Genomic DNA, 23,390 nt, shown 5'->3' on the forward strand with positions numbered 1-23,390 from the left:
CTCAATAGGGGAAAATCCATAAAGTGGACAAGGAGAGATGCTAAACATATGGGCACAGTGCCAGAGAACAAACAGACTGATGCTATAGGCACTGAGTCAATCAGTGCCTAGGATACAGAACAAAGCACTATGGTTGGTTGCCTTTTATTCCATCAGCTAATAGTGCGTCATGTACAATCTCACATTGGCAAACTTGCACAAGTGGTAGTGGAGTACTGCATTTTCATTGTTTACAGTATGGTATTGATCTGCAAAATCCCATGATATAGCAAAAACTCTGTGATTCAGAATTATATATATATATTTAAAACTTGTGATATAGTGAAGCTATGGTAAGTGAATCGCAGTATAGAGAGGGATGACTGTACATCCATTAGCACCTATCTTAGAACCAATCTATCCTAGTACATACACACCATTATAATGTATTTTTAAAATCTTTTTTCCTAAAAAAATCAACCAAATAAATAATGGGAAGAGTTAATCTATTAAAACTCCTTTAGAAGAGTTTTCTGTGCATCTGATGGAATGTGTCAAGTGTTGGGGGATTCAGTTACAGGTTCAACAAAAGTGGCAGAGGAAATTGGTTTTTGACATTTCAGAGAAGATGTTATTAATTTTTATTCTATATTATTTACCTGAAATATCATTTTAAGAGAGATTAAATTATTTTATTAAGGTTCAGAACCTAACTTGATTTCTGGCCCATTGCTTCGTCTATCCTAGATTGAGAATACAAATAGAGGAATTTGGAAGATTTTTTTCCCCTTTTCCAGACACCTGTGAAAAGTTGTTCTGAATGGCAGAGGCGGCCAGATCTGCTCATTTGTATTTTTGTAAAAATATTTTATTTTATCAATTATATGTAATAATTTTCCAAATAAGTTTTTTGAAGTTATCTGATCCAAATTGTCTCCCTCTCTCTCTTTCCTCTCCCTTCCCCGGATGTGGTAAGCAATCTGATCTAGGTTATACATGTATTATCATGCAAAACAAACTAAAATATCATTTCAAAACTTGATTTTCATCCTTATGAATGATCTGAAGATTACATAGGGACTTCTAGGCCTTTGGGGAAGATGTTGACCCAATAAAGCTCCAAATGATATGTTCTCATTATTTGCTTCATTTCCCCCCAAAGTCAAGTAAGACACAGGACTGTAGGATCATTTGATTAAGAAACTATTTAGACTTATTTCTACAGATGAAGGAATTGGGGTCCAGAAAACCTCAGAAACGACTTAACTCAAGATCATTGAGCTATTAGTAGCAGTCAGGATTTGAAATCCAGGACCTCTGACCCCAGAACTAGAGCTCTTTTGACTCTACTAAATTGGTATAGTAAACAACCGTGAGTTGATGGGGTTTTTTGTGCAAAGAAAATTAATGGTTAGTTGGTTACTATATACTATTTTTATAGTAGTCTTATTATAACCACCAAACTTTGGAAAAACCATCTGGAAACTTTGAAAAATTTTGGAAAAATCCTAGAAAAGTGGTCTTTCCCAGTATGTACATTTACAAAACTCTCTCTTAGAAGGGCATTTTTTTCAAAGTTTACACATTTATAAATCGTAGAAAAAAATTTAAAAAAGCAATATATACCTTTCTCTCCCACCCCAAAAGTTTGACCAAAACCAAAAATCAATGTTTATATTTTAAAACCTCTAAGTCTTTTATTTGGGTGCTGTTAGTATTTCTAATTCTAGTGCGTGAGCATGAGATGTCCCATCATGTGCTCTGGGTGAATAGCACTTTTCTTATCACATTCAAACCTCTTAAAATGAAAATGAATCACTGTCATTTGATGTGGCTTGATTAATCCAGCTAATAAATCCTGTTGTCACTTTGCATTCAGTGATAAATAGGAAAGTTGTTTCTTGTTTCTCTAGTGGCAGCTTTCCCAAGATTACATGCCTCTTCCATGATGACATACAGCAGGCTGGAAGATGAAGTTGGGGGTTGCATTTGCCCCCTTGAGGCAGGTGTGTGTGTGTGTGTGTGTGCTCTTGCGCGCATGCACGTAGCCTCAAACTTTGTGTGACTGCATCTGACAAGACCAATGAGTGCATGGCTACCTTTCTACACTGTTCATGTGAAAAGGTTATTTCTTGGTTGGTAGCTGCTGCTGCTGCTTTGAGAAGAGCTGACCCCTACTTTGAGGCTTGGGAGGGCTCTAAATCTCTGCTAAAAGAAGAGGAAGGGTTTTCATATTAAAGGGCCACACAGAGGGCTAGCTGATCAGCTTGGATTCCCCACTTGATTTCTTGAAAAACTTTTCACTTCTCCAAGACTTTGTCCCCTTCCCCATTTCTTTGTTTTGTCCTTCCTCCCCGTAGATGTGGGTTCTATTCAATACAATATGGATATTTTAAGAAGTGGGCAGGATATTATGCATGTGTCATTTCTCAGGAAGGAAAAAAAGCTTTGAAACTTGGTATGTGTACACAGTTATGTGCATATGCATAAATGGTATTTTAGGAACACACACAAACCTACCTGTTTCAAAAAATGTTTCAAAAAAAGTTCCAAAAATACCCGTTTCTAGTTCTTGTATTACAGGAAATTCTCTTTACCTCTCCATTCCATCTCTTGAGTATGACTTGAGAGTAAATTTCATATGGATGAATTAATCACTTATAGTAAATAGATCTAAACAATTTGACTCCTTTTTCCATTTTATTTCTAGAGAAGTGAAACTACCTAAATGTTCTATCTTATTCTTTTTTTTTAAAGCCCTTAACTTCTGTGTATTGGCTCCTAGGTGGAAGAGTGGTAAGGGTGGGCAATGGGGGTCAAGTGACTTGCCCAGGGTCACACAGCTGGGAAGTGTCTGAGGCCGGATTTGAACCTAGGACCTCCCGTCTCTAGGCCTGACTCTCAATCCACTAAGCTACCCAGCTGCCCCCTCTATCTTATTCTTAATGCCTTTCCCCCTCTTTATTGTTCCTGTCTTTTCTTCTTTCTCTTCCTTGCTTCATCCCAGTCCCCATATAGTTGTGATGACCAGTCAATCAAAAAGTCTTTATTAAGCTCATGCTCTATGCCAGGCACAGTGCTAGGGGCTGGGGATACAAAGACAAAGAAGCAAACCCTATTCACAGGGAGTTCTTCACACCAGCAGTTGAATGTTGGGAGTCTGTTCATTCATTCATACATGATGTTGCTACTTAGGGATGAAAGCGAAATTCGAATATAGGTGAGGTTCATTTTCCCCCTCTTTAACAGCCCTTATTCCTTGTTATGGGATCTAGCATTACTGGAAAACACTGGACTAGAAGAAGTCAACTTTGACTCTAATTTACTACATGGCCTTGGGTAATTCCATTTGACTTTCTGGGCCTTAGTTTCCCCATTTGTAAAAAAAAAAGAGGTTTACCTTAAAGATTATCCAGTCCCTTCTAGTTCCAAATTTCTCAAACTACCTGGTACCTCTCTCTCTCATTTCCCATCAGTGAAAGATGATCAAGCTAATTTTGTTGGAAAGCTCACAAGATAAAATAATATGCTAAGGTACAAGCAAATAACATATTTTCTGTTATTTGTTATTCCTCACAGAATATATATGCATTTTAATATGGGATGATCTCTTAGCCCAAAGAAATAACTTTTTAGTGGTATCGTTCTAGGAATGAGTCACTCAAAAGACATTTGTAAAGGATTTACTATGCTATGGAGGCCACTAGTTGGCATAGTGGATAGAACACCAGGCCTGGAGATCGGAAGTCCTGGGTTTAAATGTGATCTGAGACATTTCCTATCTGTGTGACCCTGGGCAAGTCACTCCATTGCCTAGCCCTTACTGCTCTTCTGATTTGGAACCTATTCTTAGTATTGTAATGAGGAAATTAAGACATTAGCACCCAGGCTGTCTCTAAAGACCTGAAAGTTCCATAATGGAATGAAGCTGGGGTTTTGGAAAAAGTAGTTTAGTTTGACCAAGCTGGAGGGAAGGAGGTTTTTTGATTGTGTGGTCCAGCTTTGCCAAATATCCAAGGAGCTGTCAGTGTGGGATATCACTGAGAAGAAGATACTCCAAGCAACTATCATGGTCTAGGTTGAGGAAAGGTCTGGGTTATCTGTTGGTGGACGGCAGATTTATCTACCTTACTCCTTAGAGTAGGTTTTGGACTGACTGGCTGTATTTTGGACTTATTCCTGGTTCCTGTGACATCTATGATCATCTTGGAGGATCACTGAACCAGTGTAGTGAGAAGCCCACCTCCCCAGCCCCTCCCATTCTAGTTAGAGTTTAGCTTAGCTTAGAACTTAGTTTAGTTAAACCATTAGAGCTATTCCTTAGTATAGAAAAACTCTTCTCCCCACTTCCCTCATTTAATACCAATAAACCCAGTTTGTTAGTACTTTCTGTCTCCTCTAAGCCATAAAGAATCCTCTTCACTGGTTTTCCCTGGTTGATAGATTGTTAGTTACTTGACCAACTGTCATTCTCAAACCTCACATCTCCTTTTGGTCTCCCTGTGTTTACCTGTCAGTCCTTCCCTTGTGAGGTGTGAGAGGGTCCCCAGTTAGTCTGGTATCTAGTTATTCCCCTATTTCCAATATTATCTTTTCAGTATCAATTATAAGACAGAAGGTAAATGTTTTTTTAAAAAATTCTCATTATATACAAGGCACTGTACTAAGCCCGGGGATGCAAAGAGAGGCAAAAATAAACTTTCCCCAAAAAACACTTCCCTGTATTAAAGGAGCTCACATTTAGTGGGGGGAGACAACAAATAAATTATGAATCATTAAAGGAAAAATACTCTGTTCAGGTTTTCACCTTGGTTAGCAAAGCAAAACTAAAGACAAAGATAATTTAATCATTTTTTAAACAAATAAATCAACTGATTGATCAATAGAAATTAGCAATGACTTCAGGATGGGCCCAACTTTTGTTGATAACTTTCATGATAAGATAAAGACAATTCATATAGCTCCAAGATGGACCCAGCTTTTATTTATATTGATAACTTTCATAATGCATTAAAGACAATTGGATAGGTCTATGTCAGCAAAAGGGGATGGGCAGTTACATCTCAGTTCCTTCCCAAAGGTAGTGAGTAGGTGACAATTTTCAGGGATAGACAGGAATATCGAGTAATCCAAAACTTCAGGCTTGGTAAAGCCTCCCTCAACACTGATTGACAAGGAGTTCTGGGAACAATTGGGTCACTAAGTCAGCATCAGCAAAATTTTCAATAGTATATACAAGATATATGCAGTACAAATGGGAGATAATCTCAGAGGAGATCAGTCATAAACCCTGGAGAGCAGGAGAAACCTCCCCAAATGTGATTCTGAATGGATGGGCTATTCAGAAGAACCAAGCAGATATTTCCATTAAAATGTAAACATGGGCTGTATGTATTTGAAATGTTCAAATAACTCGATGGGAACTTTCCAGAGCAGATTAATCTCTTTGTTTTGATTTTTTACATAAAGACATATATTGTGAATTCCTTAATAAAATACGAAAAAAAGAAATATGACCGTATAGGCTCTACAAAAGGTTTGTTTAGCTGGGTTTTGGGGTAGGAGTTGGAGATGGTTATACAGAGAGGTGTCCATTGAATTGTATAACATTCAAATCAGATTAAAATGTAATTGAGAAATCGTTGGCAAAATAAATAAAAACACAATACAACATAGATAATGTTAATTTATGGTTTTCTGAGTCAACATGTTTCCTACAGGGATCTGTTTCTATTTGAGTTTGACACCACTGTTGTCAGAGAAAACTAGAGACATGGTAGAAGAGACAGAGAAAGAATCCAGAGTCCAGTAATCTAAAGTTTAAGAAATAAAGTTATATTTTCCTCAAGATTTCCAAATCGAGACTCAGAGAAATTAGTGGTTTGTTTGTGGTGATATAACTAGTAAGAAGCTGAAGTCACATTTGAACCCATATCTTCCTGACCTCAGACCCACCCATTATTTTATTGCTTCAATCTTCCTACAGGGCTATGAGGCTTAAAGACATATACATGCCAGAAAGGCTCGGAGGTTTTTTGATAAACATTTATATTTAAAGAGAATATTTTTGCAATCATATAAACAATCATAATTAAGTCAATTGGGGAAACAAAATATTTGCATTTGTAAGTACAATGTTGATCACAGATAGGGACTTTGTGGCTGAACAAGCACTGTTACAATGGATTTCGATCTAATCAAATGATTTAATTCATGAATCTACATAGATTGTAATTTTATAGGGCAAAAAAATGGAGTGTCAGAAAGAGGTTAATATTGTGAAGGAAGAAAAAAAACCATGGAGAAGATAATGAAGAACAAATAGAAAGTTTAAAATATCTTTACTAAACTTGGGTAGGGGATTAGATCAGAAGACAAAAGCTATTTACCTAATTCTTGGTCTCTCTTTGATCCTTTCAAATTACTAAGAGATGAAAATTTTACTATGTTCCCTTTAGTTATTTCAGGGGGTTCTGCAAAATACACATAACAATCCCATATAGCTTAACGAATGTTTTAAGTTGCCAGTGATCTCTTTCTGAAGTGCCTTGAACATAGTAGGGACTTAATAAATGCTTATTGAACTGAAATAAATGGAACCTAAGTGAAATGGATTCTTGAAAATTTACCTTGTGGGCAGCTAGGTGGCTCAGCAGATTGAGAGCTAGGCGTAGAGATGGGAGGTCCCAGGTTCAAATCTGGCCTCAGACACTTCTTAGCTGTGTGCCCCTGGGCAAATCACTTAACCCTGTTTCCCTCAGTTCCTCAACTATAAAATGAACTAGAGAAGGAAATGGCAAACCACTCCAGTATCTTTCCCAAGAAAACCATAAAATGTGGGCACAAAGATTTGGAGATGACTGAAATGACTCAACAATAACAAAAATATAAGAATGTGTTGGATAGAAAGAGAGAGTGGGCACCACATATATAGAGATCTTTGTGTTGTGTTGTGAGGGGTCTGTCATGAAGGGACAGAAAAGAGAATCTCAAAGGGAGGCAGAATACATGTTTCTACCCTTTTCTCCAAGGGACATTTTCATTCCTACCAGAAAGGGAAGCAGGAAGTTTTGGTTTTAGGTCACCTCTCTGCTTTCTTCAAAAAGAAGGAGTACTAGGCTAGAAGTATATCTATCTACTCATCTAAAGATTTTTTATATTGGGAATATGATCAAGTTTCATCTAATTTTTGGCCACATTACTTTTTCTGGGGAGAAGTGGGACCCTAAAGCTCTGTACCTAAGTCCTGACTCTTTTCCTATCAAATATCAGTTCCACGATGATCACACATAACAAATCCATCATAGCAAAATAGAAATCAGGGAAGATTTTACATATAGTAAAAGAACTCTCCCAGTGAGATAACTCAGCTCAACAAAGAGAAAGGGTCCTGGATCTCATACAAGGGAAAACTCCCTGGAGTCTCTAGTGTAGCAAGTTGGACTCAAAAACTTGATTTTACCTGCCACCTCTTCTCATGTCTTCCCAGAGGTCTTCCTTCAGCAACCTGAAGTGGGATTGGTCTCTTGATTCCTTTCTCAAAACTAGAAACCAACTTTTCTGTTCAAAGAAGATTCTTGCTTGGAGAATCCCAAAGGTGAAATCCCACTTGAAGGGTCCCCAAAGAGGTACTGGTGGAGAACTAAAGCTCTCACCTCTTACCAATTCTGTCCTGTCCTTCATGCAGGAGAGGGCCTTCATCTCCATCAATAAGGAGAGAGTCCCATACCAATGGCACTTGGAACAGGGGTTACAAAAGCAAGAAATGAGAAACAACTCCTATGTTTGATGATTGAGGAAATGGCTAAACAATTTGTGATCTGTATTGTACCTGGATATGATTGTTTCATAAGAAATGACAAACATGAAGAACAAATGCAATAGGAAAGCAAACTCTTAATAGCAACATACTCACTGACAAATAGCAATAATAACTACCAAAATTTGAAAAAGTACACATAAAATAGTTTTGGGGAAAAGGTCAGAAATAGAGTTGTTCTTATCTCATTAAAGTGAAAATATACATTTTAAACAAGTTATAACTAATAGAGTTTACACTTTTATATGTGATGTTTTATAATTTTTTGTTTGTAATGAGCATTAAAAATTACTGACTTTATGGGGGGGGGGGTTGAAGGGGAAAGGTGGAGCATGAATCATGTAACCATGTTAAAAATGAATATTAATAAATGTTAAAAAAATAAAAAAAAAAAAAATTACTGACTTTAAAGTATAGAATAAAAACATTAATAAATGTAGCTTCCTGTCATGGTGTCCATTTTGAAATCTGGAAGCAAAAAAAAAAAGTCCAGATCTGGGTTGTATTTATGCCGTCAATGACATTGTTTTTATCTGAGAGAGGATGCTACTTAGGCCTAAGCCTGCTATGATCTTTAATTTGTGAAAATGCTGTCTCATTTCCATACAGACACATTATTTGGCCTGGAGCACACTTGGGACTCATGTGCTAACACTAGAAGCAGGAAAGGGCACCATTTGGCAACTCCATTGTCCATACTCACTACTGGGTCTTAGTCCCAGGGCAGAGAGAAGCACTTTTGGTACTAAGGAAGACAGGGCCCTGAGGAACAATAGTACTTGCAATACCAGTACCTAGATAAGGACCAAAGGAAAAATCAAGAGAGTGATGACTAAACCTTTCCCTTAATAGCATCACTTTGGAAACACTGAAAACTTCCAATGCCTCCCAAAACTAGCCCTGAAAAGAGCAATGCAAAAAAGCCTGAAGCTTGAGACAATGCATCCTCCTTCTCTTACAGATGAGAAGAATATAACTTTAACAAAAAGTTCAGAGTCAAGAATTGGACTGAAAAAAAATGAGCAAACACCAAAAAAAAGAACTTGTCCCCAAAAATCTACTACGATGACAGGGAAGATCATGACACAAATTCAGAAGAAGATAATGTCAAAACAGCTATAAGCAAAGCCTGGAGAGGAAAAAAAATGCAAATTAGACACAAGTTTAATAAGAATTCCTAGAAGAGATAATGATTTTAAAAGTTAAATAAGATGGATAAAGGAAAAATGCTAAAAATAAATGAGAGCAATGAAAGAAAACAATGAGACTATAATTAACAGCTTTGTAAAAGAGGCATGAAAAATATTTTTAAAAAATAACTTCTTAAAAAGTAGAATTGGCCAAACAGAAAAAGAGATACCAATCTCACTTAAGAAAATAATTTCTTAAAAATTATTATTGGGCAAGTAGAAGCTGATGACATCAAAAACAATAAAACAAAATCAAAAGAATGAAAAGGTAGAAGTTGAAATATTTCATTAGAAAAAACAATTGACCCAGAAAATGGATTAAGGAGAGATAATTTAAGAATTGTAGGACTTCCTGAAAGTCATGATAAAAAAGACCCTAAACCTCATATTTCAAGAAATTATAAAGGAAAACTGCCCTGATATCTGAGAAACAGAGAGTAAAATAGAAATTTAATAAATCTATTGATCACTTTATGAAAGAGATCCAAAAATGAAAACTCTCAGGAATATTATATTCAAATTCCAGAACTCCCAGGTCAAAGAGAATATATTGCAAGGTACCAGAAAGAAACAATTCAAATATCATGGAGCCACAGTCCAGATACCCCAAGACTCAGCACCAGGCACATGAAAAGTGTAGAAGGCTTGGAATATGATATTCTGGAAGGTGAAGGAACTGCAATTACAATAAAAACTAATCTACCTAACAAGACTGAATATAATCCTAAAGAGGGAAAAATGGATATTTAATGAAATAGAAGACTTTCCAGCTTTCCTGATGAAAATATCAAAGCTGAATAGAAAATATGACACTCAAATGCAAGACTTAAAAGAAGTATAAAAAGGTAAATGTGAGAGAGAAATCATAAGGACCTTAATAAGGTAAAACTATTTATATTCCTTTATGAGAAGATGATACCTCTAACTTCTAAATACTTTATCATTATTAAAGCAGTTAGAAGGATTCTACCTGGACAAAGGGCACAGGTTTGAGTCAATTATTCTGGAATGATTTTTAAAAAATGGAGGAGTGAGAAAGAGAGACATACTTGGAGAAGGGAGAAGAGAAAGGAAAAATGAGGAAAATTATCTTTAAAAGATTAAAGGACTAACTTTTACACTTTTACAATGGAAAGCAAAATGGGGAGCAAGGTAGAGCAGACAATGTTTGAATCTCACTCTCATCTGAACTAATTCAAAGAGGGAAGAAACATACACACACACACACACACACACACACGCACACACAAAGAGTTAGTTTAGTTAGGCATAGAAATTTATCTTATCCAACAGAGAACTAGGAAAGAAAGGAGATGAGAAAAAGTGGTGGTGGGGGGGGAGGCAATCAGAAGAGGGAGGGTCATTTAAGTAAGGCTTGAGTCAGAAGCAAAACAAGAGGGATAGGGTTAAAAAAATAAAGTGAAGGATGAATGAGAAAATAGGAGAGAAAGAAATACAAAGTAAGCAAAATTGTGAATGTAAATTAAATGAACACACCCATAAAATGGAAATGGACAGCAAAATATATTAGAAACCATGGTACCACAATAAATTGTTGGGGCATCTAGTAACACAATAGATAGAGCATCAGACTTTGAGTCAGGAGGATCTAGTTCAAATCTGAATTCAGATACTTCTTGATTGTGTGACCCTGGGCAAGATACTTAACCCCAATTGCCTAGCCCTTACTGCATTTCAGTCTTGGAACTGATACTTATTATTGGTTCTAAGATAGAAGGTTAGGGTTTAAAAAACCCCCAATCTATTGTTTACAAGAAATGTATGTGAAACATACTCAGGGTTAAACAATGGGTTAGAGCAGAATCTGTTATGCTTCAGTTGAAGAAAAAAAGGCAAGGGTAGTAATGCTAATCTCAGAGTACACAAAAGCAAAATAAAACTAATTAAAAGATAATCAGAGAAATTACATTTTGCTAAAAGGTACCATAGACAATGGAGACTATCAATACTAAACATATATGTACCAAATGGCTTATTGTTCAAATTCTTAAAGGAAAAATTAAACAAGTTAGAGGAAGAAATAGACAGTAAAACTATGCTAGTGGAGAACCTTAATTATCCAGTCTCAGAGCTAGATTAATCTAAACATAAAATAAATAAGAAAGAAGTTAAGGAGATAGAATTTTATTTCTCTATATTCATATGTCAATAAAAAAAGAGAATGAGCAGATCAATGAATTAGGCATGCAACTAAAAAAAGGAACAAATTTTAAATCCCCTATTAAATAGCAAACTAGAAATTCTGAAAATCAAAGGAGAGATTAATACAATTGAAAATAGGAAAAACATTGAACTGATAAATAAAATTGGGAGCTGGTTTTATGGGAAAAATAAAATTGATTTTTAAAAATTGGTTAATTTGATTAAAATTTTTTTAAATTCCTCTTCTGACACAAATATGGTTTGATACTTAAACTAGGCAAGAACAAAAAGAGCGAAAGAAAATTATAGGCCAATTTCCCAAATGAATTTTGATGCAAAAATTTGAAATGAAATATTTAAAAAGAAACTACAGCATTATAACAAAAAGATATATACCCTGATCAGGAGGAATTCATACCAAGAATGCAAGACTGGTTCGATATTAGGAAAATTATCAGCTTAATTGGCCATATCAATAACAAAACCAACCAAAATCATATGATTATCTCAAGAGTTGCAGAAAAAGATTTTGACAAAATGCAACACAATAGAAAACATAGGAATAAATAGAGCCTTTCTTAAAATGAAAGCAAAATCTTTCTAAACCCAAGAGCATGTCTTATCTGTAATGGGCTAAACCAAAGCCTTCCCAATAACATGAAAGGTGAAGCTATGATACTCATGATCACTCTTTTTATTTAATATTGTCCTTAAAATGCTAACTATAAGTAATAAGAAAAGAAAAGAAATTCAGGGAATAAGAATAGGAGATAAAACTGATGTGTTTTGCAAATAAACAATGGTATATTTAGAGAACCCTCGGGATTCTAGTAAAAAACTATTTGAAACAATTAACAACTTTAGCAAAGTTGCAGGATAGAAAATAAATCCAAATGAATTAATCACATTTCTATATATTACCAACAAAACCAAATAAGAAGAGACAGAAAAATTCCATTTAAAGTTAACTGCAGACATTATAAAATACTTGGGAATCTACCTACTGTGAAAATAGGTAATGGAGGGCACCAGGGATGTTACAATAAATCTAAATAGTTGTGGGTATACACACTGGGTTGTAGGAGAGACTGGACCAGGATGGGGAGACCAGAGTTCACTGGATTATCACAGGAATGGCAGTTGGTTTTAACTGTCACCCAGCTTTCCCTAGGCCAGAGTCTAGAAACAAGAAGGCAAAGTAAAAGGGTTTAACTGGTTTAATTATGTTTAACTAAAAGGTGGGAAAGGGATTTCTATACTTAATACCTAATGACAAAACCACAGGGCAAGGGGAGGACTTCTCTACTCTAATCTTAGTGATCTAGCAGGCAGGGCCAAAGGAGCAGTGCAGGAGTCACTGTGAAGGCCTCAAACCTGGTACCAGCCAGATTTGGCCAGCACAGCAAATGAGTCTGAGGGTGGCTTTGGGGATCTCACAGTAATCCACAGATGATCAGGATGCCAAAAGCTTAGGTGGTCCAAGATATCCAAGAAGTGTGCTTGAGATTCTGTCCACCAGATCCCAAACTTCTCCTCTTCTTGGTGCTGCTCTGTAGGTCTTTTCCTCTTGTTGAAAAGCCACCACCATTCAGGATTCCAGGGAAATCAGGAAGCAGGGTCTGAGATCTCCCAGGGCTAGCCACAGTTTATGCCAACCCCTAATGGAGTCTCTCTCATGGCACAAGCCACTTCTTCCTGCTCCGTCATTCTATCTTGGAATGCTCCAGCTCCTTCCTGCTAGGTACATCCTTAATACTTAATAACTAAATAATCCTCACAACACTACCAATACATACACAGAAGAATTTTTTGAATAATTATAAAACACTTCATACAAATAAAGACAGATCTAAACAACTGGAGAAATATTTATTGCTCATGAGCAGGGCAAGCTAAAATAATTTAAATGGCAATTCTCCCAAAATTAATTTACTTATTCAGTGTTAGAACAATCAAACTACCAAAGACTTATTTTATGGAACTAGAAAAAAATAAAATTCATCTGGGAGAACAAAAGGTGAAGAATATCAAGGGAATCAATGAAAAAAATGTGGAGGAAGGTAACTATATTACAAAGTGGAAATAATCGAAAGTAATCTGATACTGGCTGAGAAATAGAATTGTGGATCTGTGAAATAATTAGGTACCCAATATACAGTAATAAGTGACCATAGTAATCTAGTGTTTGATAAACCCAAAGTTCCAAGCTAAAGGAAAAGTTTGGAGGGAATGAAGTATAAACCAATATAAATACACAATTTAGAAATAACAGGTGATATAAGCAAATTAGGGGAGCAAGGAAATTGGCCTATAATTTTCTTTCTCTCTTTTTGTTATATCTATGGATAAGGGAAGAGTTTATGATGAAACAAGAGAAAGAGAGAATAATGAAAAGTAAAATGGATAATTTTGATTAATGAAATTTTAAAAGTTTTTGAATAAACAAATCAAATGCAGCTGAAATTATATAGAAAGCAAGAAACTGGGAAAAGCATTTTGCAGCAAGTTTCTCTGATAAAGGCCTCACTTCTCAAATGTATAAGGAATTGAGGAAAATTTGTAAATGTAAGACATTCTCCAATTTTTAAATGGTCAAAGGATATGAACTGACAAGAAAGAGAGAAGAAATCAAAGCTATCAATATTCGTATGAAAGAAATACTGCAAATCATTAATAATTAGAGAAATACAAATTTTAAACATCTCTGATGTACTATGTTATACCTATTAGATTGGCTAGCATGAAGGAAAAGAGAAACTAAATGCTGGAGGAGATGTAGAAAAATAGATACATTAATGCATTCTTGGTGGAGTTCATACCTGGTTCACAACTGTTTTGCTGAACGATTTGTAGCTATGCTCAAAGAGCTACAAAACTGGATAGTCTTTTACCCAGCGATACAACTACTAGTTACAAAAACATCTATAACACTTCTTTTTGGATGGTAAAGAATTCCAAATTGAGGAGATGACCATTAATTGGGGAATGGTTGGACAAGTTCTGGTATATGATTTTGATGGAATATCATTGTGTTATATGAAACAATGAGCAGGACGGTTTCAGAAAAACTTGGGGAAACTTACTTGAACTAATGCAAAGTGAAGTGAGTAGAAACAGGAGAATATTATACAAAATAATAGCAATATTGTAATGATGACCAACCATGAAAGACTTAGCTATTCTAATCAACACAACGATCCAAGACAACTTGGATGGACTTATGATTAAAAATACTCTCCATCTCCAGAGAAAGGACTGATAAACTCTAAATACAGATTAAAGCATACTTTTATCACTTTATTTTTCTTGGTATAATTTTTTTACAATATGGCTAATATGGAAATATGGTTACATGACTTCACATGTAAAATAATATTTATAATTGCTTGCCTTCTTAGTGGATGGGAAAAGCCAGGGAAAAGGAGATAATTTGGGACTCAAAATTTTTTTTAAGTTAAAAAAAATTAAGAATTTTGAAAAAGACCCTGAACATCAAGACCAATTGTCCAGAGTTGCCCCATGCACTGATTTCCCTACTCATGTGCCTTCCTACTAGGTTTCTTTAAGGGTGTTTCTACTCTTTAATCTACAGATACTGTGTATATTGGTGGAAGAGTGTAATCTGAGTTTATGAGTGGGCTATTGTGTTTTGATATTCCTGTTCTTGTCTTCTATTGAGTAAATGCTATGTTTATTCCCATTTTTTTCATTTGAAGAAATATTATTTCTGCTTTTGTCTTTTGTTGACCAAATGATATGATGGCAAATAGTAAACATGTATACCTCTCATACCAGGGAGCTACAACAAGATTAATTCTTCATTTACAAAGAGGACCAGTGACATCAAGGTACTGTATTGACTTGAGCATGAATTAGATTTAAGTGATACAGAGTTGCAGAAAGTTGTCAGCCTCATTCTGTATTCCAGTCATCCAAGTCCAGTGACAAGACAAAAGTCAGGACAACAGGAGATGGCCCAGGCTAGAGTGGATGAACTTGGCATCTTCACATCTAACCAAGCTCTAAATGCTCCATAGCACCTGCTTCAGCCACCTTTATGACTATTGGAACAAATTGTTCTCATCTCTTCATTATACTCGTGGAAGTTTTCACAAGGTTGGGGTAGACACCCCTCTGACTCACCAATGGATTGGGGGCCTGTTGGTTACGCTCAATGTGGTTTAACTTGCCTGTTTGCGATGGTTTTATCAGGTATGGCTTATGTGCATGCTGTAGCTTCTTGGAGCCACAGGTAAGAGATAGTTGAGGGGGGCAGCTGGGTAGCTCAGTGGAGTGAGAGTCAGGCCTAGAGACAGGAGGTCCTAGGTTCAAACCCGGCCTCAGCCACTTCCCAGCTGTGTGACCCTGGGCAAGTCACTTGACCCCCATTGCCCACCCTTACCAATCTTCCACCTATGAGACGATATACCGAAGTACAAGGGTTTAAAAAAAAAAAAAAAAAAAAAAAAGAGATAGTTGAAAGGTAAACACCAAAAATGGACAAGCAGCCCTGAAAAAGGCTCAGCAAGCCCTCACACTAGAGGTGCTGGTTCTCCCTGAACACCTCATACATCTTTTTGGACCCTGAGAAATTAAACATAGTAGTTTTGTGGTTCAACCAGCTCCACTCTGAAAGAAACTGCTGTATCTATCATTTATGCAGGTAGGCTGGGATGCATGAACCAGGGAGCAAGAAATAAAGAGGTATAAGTAAACAATACTACCCAATATTGTCTATGCCATACCTGGCTATACTTATTCCTTTCTTAATAAATTTAAGACATTTAGCTAAAGCCAATCAAACCAGCTTTTCATTTCCTTTAAGATAACTAGAGAAGGGGGACCCTTTATCCTTATTTAATAAGTAGGGAAAATGAGGCTAAATAACTATGACCATATCAATGTGATGCCAATGTTGTACAACAAACCATAACTTCCTGACTTATGACTATTTCTTACTCATCTACACTGTGCCAGATGAATGACTGGAGGGCTTCCTGGGATCCAAATTCTTGTGCTAATGGGTATATGCTTTACTGTATGTACTCTGCCCTTCATTCTTTTTTTTTTTAAGCTAGTTAAGTTGTTCTTTATTTCTTTTTTGTTTTTATTCTAAATTTTACAAAACCAAATAAAATAAGCATTTCCATGTACAAAGAAAAAGAAGATTGTATATAAATGAAACCACAAATTTCTTATATGTTTAGCTTACTTTTCCTCATATCCACATAATAAATTCTGTCCATAAGTATTCCAGTCCCTCCTGCCCCTCCCCACTTCACAGAAAGTATTATCCAGGAGACCAATATGTTCATATAATTCATTCTTTTATGTTTCACTTTTCAGTTCACTTTCTGGAGGTAACATTCACAGCTGATTCTTTCAGCATTAATTTGGTAGCTTTGTTTAATGTTCTTCTGGTTCTATTCATTTCACTATTCATTATCTTGTGCAGTTCTTTCCAAGTTTCTTTTTTTAATCAGCTTGTTCATTGCTTCTTATGGCATAGTAGTATTCCATCACAATCATATGCCACAGTTTGTCTAGTCATTCTCCAGTTGATGAGGTTCCCCTCAATTTCCAATTCTTTATTACCACAAAGAGAGCTGCTATAAATATTTTGGAACAAATTAGTTCTTTTCCCTTTTCCCTGATTTCCTTAGGATATCAATAATATTGCTGGGTCTAAGAGTATACACAGCTTTATAACTCTTTGGGTGTAATTCCAAATTGCTCTCCAAAATGGTTGGATCAGTTCACAGCTCCACCAATAAGGTATTAGTGTCCCTATTTCTCATATCTCTTCTAATATTTGTCATTTTGACCTTTTGTCATTTTAGCCAGTCTGATAAGTGTGAGGTGATATCTCAGAGTTGTCTTGGTTTGTTATTTATGTCTTGCATTCTTAAACCTCAGAGTAATTTGAACCATAAGACCCTTTGATCATCTTGAATGGGAACATGGTGAGGTGGTGGTGGTGGACTATAGCACAGTAGATGACCACTATAGGTAATTAGTAATGTTTAATAATTCAGAACTAAAGTAAATATAGAACAATATGTTTAATTAATAATGTAGAGCAGTGGTCGGGGGGGTGGGCATGGCACTTGATCTGGGGGGGTAGGGTGGGGAGTGGGGCCTGGCACTCTGTCTCTAAAAGGTTTGCCATCACTGCTTTAGTGTTTACTTTAGGCTTAGAGAGTTACCTGGGATATTGACAAATTAAATGACTTGTCTATGGTTATACACAGAGGCAGAATTTGAATCCAGGTCTACCTTATTTCTCTATTTTATATATTATTTCACACTGCTTCTTATATCATGGTATTACAGATAAGAAAACCAAAACCTAGGAAGGTTATTCCAAAAGTCAGTTGAACTTTAAGCCAATTTAACTTAATTGTGGTTCCCCGTACAGCAGTCTTTTCATTATTTTTATGCTGTTTCTCAAATACACTAAGAATATACCCAAGGTCATTTGGAGTTTTTTTCATTTTCAAGAAATTGAAGACTGGCACACTCAACATCACATCCTACCCCTTGTGACCCTTCTTCATCTTTAAACCTGTTCTGTGGGTGAGTATAAGTGATCTTTTTATCTGCCTCTGTCAGCTGTTAGCACCTTTGTCTTTCCCAGGAGATGGTAGTTTCACTGAGATCTATGTCTCTTCCTGACTTCCAGATGCTAACTTGCTTCTTAACAAGCTTCTCAATCTTGCTTTCCCCTCTGGGACTGCATTTCAGTATAATCTTGTCACATCTTGTTTTCTCAGTTTGGGTGACTGAGATATTTGGTCTGGTTAGCCTGTAGTTAACAAAACTATTTTTTCTTTACCTTACAGGGGAGTCTTATTTCCCAGAAAGTCTAGTCAGCCATAGAATCAGTCATTTGTTGGGGAAAACATTGATCTTTTGGTCACTTTTCAAGCTGTGAAGCTCTAAATGTCATAGCAAAAAGAAACATGATTTGTTCCAGTTTGCCAGCTGGGTATCCTTTTTTTTTTCTTCACATGGTTTGTATCTTTTAAGCTACTATTTCCCTTCATTCTAAAGGTCTTTGGTTTTAAAACTTGCCTTCTTCCTGCCCTCCTCTATATTTTGTTCCTTGAACAGCTTTCATGACTCCTGTCATGCTGTCCTTTGTGTCTAAATTAACCTTCTACTTTGCAGTCACCAATTTGCCACTTTTCCCTTGTTCAAAGTTCATCAAAAGTAAACTTTTTGGAGTGAAATCTGCCCTTAGTTCTATGCTGACAGATTATTGATATGATGTGGGAGAAGTCAATAACAGGTTCTATTCTCTTAGTAATAGTTTAGGGAATCTGGCTTTTACAAACATCTTCAATTTTTGATGGATCTGTGATCTGATTGATAGGAATGATTCCTTCAGTGTTATAAATCAGTACCTTCATGGCTTCCCAATTTACTTGACCACTAGCCATGTCCTTCCATAAATCTTCCCTGCCAAGTTTGCCAGTGTAAGTGTAATTAGGTCTTTCTTTTGTTTCTTTGACATTGGGTAGACACCACTGTAGGATCAAAGTATTAAATGAATAAATAAAAATTTTACTCAAAATGTTTTTCACAAGGATAGATTCCCTTAATATCCAAACTATGATTTCCTTCTGGTTTGACTTGATCTTACATATGTTAAAAGACCAGCATTTAAGTGTAGCCTTGGGTTAATTGAATTCTAGGACTACAGAGGAGACTTCAGGAGGTCACTGAGTCTATTCTGGACACTTTCAAGAGATAAGGATTTATACAATTTGAGTTTCTACCTGACCTTGCATAGTTCCCTAAAGTAAGCCATTAAACTTTTTAAACAACTTTTTTTTTCAGTAGATAAAATATTGTCATTTTAGCTGAGGTCAGATGCACTCATGTCAGAGATGAAATTAAGGTACTCACTCATCCTCAGTTTGGTCCATTGGTTCTTAAACTGTAGATAAAGAAATCCACCTTCTATGCTTCCTCATGGTCAATGAGAAACAGCATGCTTGTCCAGGTAGTAATGGAACGGCAGACTCAGACTGTCAGGGAAAGACACTTATCCTTTCTTGCTGCTGAGTAATGTTTAAAGTGAATCAAACTTTCTTTGTATATCAATCAGCAATTTTTAAGTTAATCAATCAAAAACTTAAGCACCCCTACTTAATATTAGTAAGAGTGTTTACAAGTCACTTGCTAAAAGTGGGTGACAACTCTAGAGGCGATTGACCACCCTCTGGGCAGTGCTAAGCAAATTGAAAGACTGCAATTGGTTCCTGTAAAGTGGAGGAAGGGATAGGAAGTGACATGGAAAAAGGACTATAAAAAGTCCTGAACTTCCTGTCCAGGGAACTTCGGCTGGTGACTTGGCTTTTGGAGATGGTTTTCGGCCTGGACCTTCAGCTTGGACCTTGATTTCGGCTTTTGGACTGCTTCTTGAAAGACTGCTCCTGGATCTTCTCCTTTGGATTTCATTTTGGGTAAGTAGATGGCCTTCCTTTCCTGGCTTCTGGAGAGTTTAATTCCAGTTTCACATAAAGGAAACAACCAGAAGATCAAGTTAAGGAGTTGGGAGACAGATGGAGCAGAAATATATAAATTAGTATCTGAAATAAAGCAAATATTGAAAACCAGATTGTTTATGAGGCAACAGCAAGCATGTATTAAGCGCTTACTGTATCCCATGCACTGTATTAAGTGCTAGGGATACAATTATAAACAAAAAGGAAGACAGTGCCTCCCCTCAAGTAGCTTACACTCTAATGGGGAAAGACAACATATAAAAAGGAGCTGAAAGTTGCAAAGAGGGGAAACAAGAAAATACCTGGAATTATACCCAAAGAGTATATGCTCTTTGTCTCAACAACTCCACTATTAGGTCTGTTTCCTATGGTTACCAGGAAAAAAAGGAAAAGAACCAAGAAGTTCTTAAAATATTTATAGTAGTTCTATTTGTGGTGGCAAAGAACTGGAAATTATGAGGATGTCCATCATTTGAGGAATGGCTAAACAAGTTGTGGTATCTGATTATTATGGAATTCTCTTTTGCCATAAGAAATGATGGATAGACTAATTTTTTTTATGGAAAGACCTACATGGAATTATGAAGAGTAAGATGAGAAGAACATTATATATAACAAAAGAAGAATAACTTGTGCATGTCCACCTCCAGAGAAAAAACTGATAAATAGAAACAAGCAAGGTATAGTTTTACATATTCATATAATTTATTGATTTCATGATTTTTCATGATGCCTTCTCTATTGCAGAGAGAAAGAAAGAAAGAAAGGAAGGAAGGAAGAAAGGAAGGAAGGAAGGAAGGAAGGAAGGAAGGAAGGAAGAATGGAAAGAAGGAAGGAAGGAAAGAAGTGAAAAATGAGGAAAGGAAAAATAGCGGGGTTGGAAAAGGTACCTATGATAGAGGAGGAAAAAAAGACAAAACCAGAAAGAGAAAGGAAATTTTAGAAGGAACTCACCAAAGGAAGACAGGGATTAGAATCGCAGATAGGAGGGAGGAAGGGTGGGAAAGAATTTGAATCATGTAACCATGGAAAAATATTCTAAATTAAATAAATAAATAAAATTTAAAAACATTTTTTACATTAAAAAAGAATATAAGTTCTTTGAGATAAGGAATATCTTTCTTTTTGTTTGTATTTGCACTCCTATTGCTTAGTATAGAGCTTGGAATAAAGGAGGCTCTAAAGTCTTATTTGTTGACTAAGAAAAGAAATTTTTAAAAAATCTAGGGAGGAAAATTATATTTTCCTTCCCAAGGACATTTCCTTCTAGCCCAACCCCAATCTAGAAAAATGGAAAAATTTTGGATTATAAACTCTTTTTAAAATGATTGATAGAGAGTTCCAGGTTAAGATGGCGGCAGAGTAAAAAGCAGCTGCCTGACCTCTCCTAACCGAAGCATATAAGACTCCTCAAGGGGACATAAAAACAAATCCAGACGAACAAAGGGATCCCACAACAGGGTGCAGCATTGAAGGTACAAGGAATCAGGGCATTTCCATGCTATAAAGGGGTGAAACTGCTCTCACTAAAACACGAGCTGAACAAGCCCCTCCCCCACCCCCACGTACAGTTCCAAGGCCAGCACACAAGAGTTAAAGCAGGTTTGGGGCACCCATTAAGTCATTGGCAGCTCCAGGGCCTGTTCCTGAGAGCAGCAACACTTAGGATCCCAAGAGGCTAAAGAATGCACACGGACTTTGAATACAGACCCTGAGTGCTGGTGCGGGTGAAGGCATTGCCCTAGGCATGGACAAGGATCTTGAGCCCAGGCTTGGACCTCTAGTTGGGACCCTGTGCAAACGGTAACAAGGCTGTGGAAGCAGCACCCTGAGACTGTTGAAGGAGCCTTGGGCAGAGGGGCAGACCAGGGGACAATCAGGAGGCTCAACCCCGAGAACAACGAGACCTGAGACCTCGGGAGCCTAGAGAGCGCAGACAGACCCTGAGTGTGAGGATAAAGTGCAGAAGGCACAGGGCTAACAATGGCAAGCCAAAATTGGGAACCCCAGAAGAGAAAGATCATTAAGAAGAAATCTGTAACACTCGACAACTTCTACACAGAGAAAATCCAGACAACAGAGCAAACAGCAGAGGAGAACAAACAAGTAATCATATCCAAACCTTCCCAAAATAATGAAAACTGGTCACAAACTATTGAAGAGTTCAAATCTGAGATGATGAGAAAGATGGAAGAGATCTGGCAAGAAAATAACAGTTTAAAAGGCAGAATTTCGCAATTGGAAAGTGAGGCTCAGAAATCAAATGAACTGATAAGCAAATTGAACACCAGAAATAACCAGCTGGAAGCCTTGAAGAACCAAACAGACCAGATTGAAAAGGAAAACCAAAAGATTATAGCCAAAAACCAGTCCCTAAAGGCTAGAATTGAGCAATTGGAAGCTAATGATTTTTTTTATAACATTTATTAATAATCATTTTTAACATGGTTACATGTTTCATGCTCCTACTTTCCCCTTCACCCCCCGCACTCCCCCCACCCATGGCCGACGCACATTTCCACTGGTTTTGTCATGTGTCCTTGATCAAGACCAATTTCCAAATTGTTGGTGGTTGCATTGGTGTGGTAGTTTTGAGTCCACACCCTCAATCATGTCCGCCCCGACCCATGCGTTCAAGCAGTTTCTTTTCTTATATGTTTCCTCTCCTGCAGTCCTTCCTCTGAATGTGGGTAACATTCTTTACCATAAATCCCTCAGAATTGTCCTGGGTCATTGCATTGCTGCTGGTACAGAAGCCCATTACATTCAATTTTACCACAGTATATCAGTCTCTGTGTACAATGTTCTTTTGGCTCTGCTCCTTTCGCTCTGCATCAGTTCCCCGAGGTCTCTCCAGTTCGCCTGGAACTCCTCCAGTTTATTATTCCTTTTAGCACAATAGTATTCCATCACCCGCATATACCACAGTTTGTTCAGCCATTCCCCAATTGAAGGACATACCCTCCTTTTCCAGTTTTTTGCCACCACAAAAAGAGCAGCTATAAATATTTTTGTACATGTCTGTTTATCTATGATCTCTTTGGGGTATAAACCCAACAATGGTATGGCTGGGTCAAAGGGCAGGCATTCTTTTATAGCCCTTTGAGCATGATTCCAAATTGCCAGCCAGAATGGCTGGATCAGTTCGCAACTCCACCAGCAATGCATTAATGTCCCAATTTTGCCACATCCCCTCCAACATTCATTACTCTCCCCTTCTTTCATTTTAGCCAATCTGCTAGGTGTGAGGTGGTACCTCAGAGTTGTTTTGATTTGCATTTCTCTAATTATTAGAGATTTGGAACACTTTCTCATGTGCTTATTGATACTTTTGATTTCTTTACCTGAAAATTGCCTATTCATGTCTCTTGCCCATTTATCAATTGGGGAATGGCTTGATTTTTTATACAATTGCTTTAACTCCTTGTATATTTGAGTGATTAGACCCCTGTCAGAGTTTTTCGTTATAAAGATTTTTTCCCAATTTGTTGTTTCCCTCCTGATTTTGACTACATTGTTTTTGTTTGTACAAAAGCTTTTTAGTTTAATATAATCAAAACCATTAAATTTACATTTTGTAATTTTCTCTAACTCTTGCTTGGTTTTAAAGTCTTTCCTTTCCCAGAGATCTGACAAGTATACTATTCTGTGTTCACTTAACTTATTTATAGTTTCCCTCTTTATATTCAAGTCATTCACCCATTCTGAATTTATCTTGGTGTAGGG

This window comes from Gracilinanus agilis, chromosome 3 (genome assembly GCF_016433145.1).
Source record: "Gracilinanus agilis isolate LMUSP501 chromosome 3, AgileGrace, whole genome shotgun sequence".
Taxonomy (NCBI): Eukaryota; Metazoa; Chordata; class Mammalia; order Didelphimorphia; family Didelphidae; genus Gracilinanus; species Gracilinanus agilis.